The sequence below is a fragment of the Atractosteus spatula genome, unplaced genomic scaffold, assembly GCF_055471065.1.
Source record: "Atractosteus spatula isolate fAtrSpa1 unplaced genomic scaffold, fAtrSpa1.hap1 Scaffold_178, whole genome shotgun sequence".
NCBI lineage: Eukaryota > Metazoa > Chordata > Actinopteri > Semionotiformes > Lepisosteidae > Atractosteus > Atractosteus spatula.
The window spans coordinates 1-1,722 of NW_028296739.1; the positions used below are offsets into that span (position 1 = coordinate 1).

At 44.7% G+C, this 1,722-nt stretch overlaps 1 non-coding gene across 1 annotated transcript; it reads left to right on the top strand.

Annotated features, from left to right (window-relative positions):
* The first annotated feature begins 715 nt into the window (after nt 1-715).
* trnar-acg (transfer RNA arginine (anticodon ACG)) lies at nt 716-788 on the top strand. Its single transcript has one exon. It is a non-coding gene; the product is annotated as a tRNA-Arg (tRNA).
* Nucleotides 789-1,722: the final 934 nt, after the last annotated feature.

A 1,722-nucleotide genomic window follows, 5' to 3' on the forward strand; every position in this document is an offset into this window, starting at 1 on the left:
GAGTCAGGCTCGGTTGCACACAGGCGAGAGCAGAGCAATGAGGTCACGGGGACAGGGGAGTCACACGCTGGCGGTTTGAACACGCGGAAGATCACTGAGGGATCTACAGTATATGGACCCTCTGTGCGCCACCCGTCCAAACTCTGGACTCTGAATCCTGCCATCCGAGTTTAGATCTCGGCGGAACCTGAGCCGCAGTTCCTTCTTAAAACGTAATCTGGTGAGCATTTCTAGAATCGTACTTGTATAGATGCAGCCTTTAATGTGTTGCTAGGTTAAAATTGATGACTTCTTGAACTTCAGTAGGCAATTGCCCTCTTGATTTCGGATTTAATTGCTTTACTACAGGGGTGCTTTTTTGATGACAGAGTCATGTTCAGGTACTTTGCTGGATGGAGGAAGCTCATTTCGGACTCTGTGATCTGCTCACCTGGAAAGGTCTGCTGTACTACTACAAGAGAGAAGTAGAGTCTGGAAGAAGGGACAATTTTATGATGCTTTGGAAGAAAGTGTTTTTTTTTTCTTTGAAATCGAAATGAATCAGAATATCAGTGCAAAGGACAAACTCTTGGTTTGGTTTAAAGAGATATGGTTTTAAACAGACACAATGTAGAAAACAGGTGTTTCTCACTTTTGGAAAAGAATGGACCGGGGGTAATGTTTTACTAGTTGCAGTGCTGAGCTCACTGGGTTGCAGTCATGCAGTGTGACACCAGGGCCAGTGGCGCAATGGATAACGCGTCTGACTACGGATCAGGAGATTGTAGGTTCGACTCCTGCCTGGCTCGGGTCACTTTTAAACGCATCAGGCTACTCCCTAAGTAGCCTGTGCTACTTACTGTATGTGGGTGTAATCGTACCCAGTACGAGATTTCCTTCATGTAAATGAACTGCACCTGGGCTCAGTACGGTGCTGAGAGCCCAGCGTTGCTGTTCTAATTAGCACGCACTGCATCGGCTATGAACCCGAACATTTCAATTATTCCGATCAGTAAGTCAACACGTAGTCCACATGAAAGGTAGAAATATTCTCTTGTCTGTCTCTTGTTTGTATATAACTGAATGTCCCTGACAATGTACTGTTAGTTTTAATTGAAGAACGGCATTTGTGTTCAAATATAGCAGACAAGTTTACGTAACTGCTCATGCGACACTCAGTTGTAATTAGTCAAGAAATAAAGTCGAACAACAGCTGAGGGTTTGAATGTGAACGTATCAGATTGCAGCGCCTTTTACTTCCATTGACAAATGATAGAGATTCGAAGAGAGATCCTTCAGACTGGCAAGCAAACCCACGGCTTTTTCGGTTTTCTATCTAGGCAACGTTGGTGTCTGCAATAGCATAAATGAAAGCACGATGCAATTTCTGTGGCTACATTTGTTGCACTTCATGCACAGTAAGAGTGTTTCTAACACCAAATAAAAACTCAACAATTAGCGATCACGCCTTCTCCTCAGTTAACCCACTGAAACCCTCGCTGATAAGAATTCTTTACTGCGTGCTTTACGAGCACCTATCTTGTCGGTTCTTTGAGCTTTATTGATCCGATTTTCAAAGGCATAAGTAGAGCACCAGACGTGCGAACGCAAAATGTGTGGTTATCTGAAGAATTGATTTCCATGGCAGCGGGTCCAAGCGATTTAGCGTTTTTATAGTACCAGAAAAGGAGAAGCGGCACTTCGCCTCTGCCACGCAGGCACACTACAACGTGCGGCAGCCGC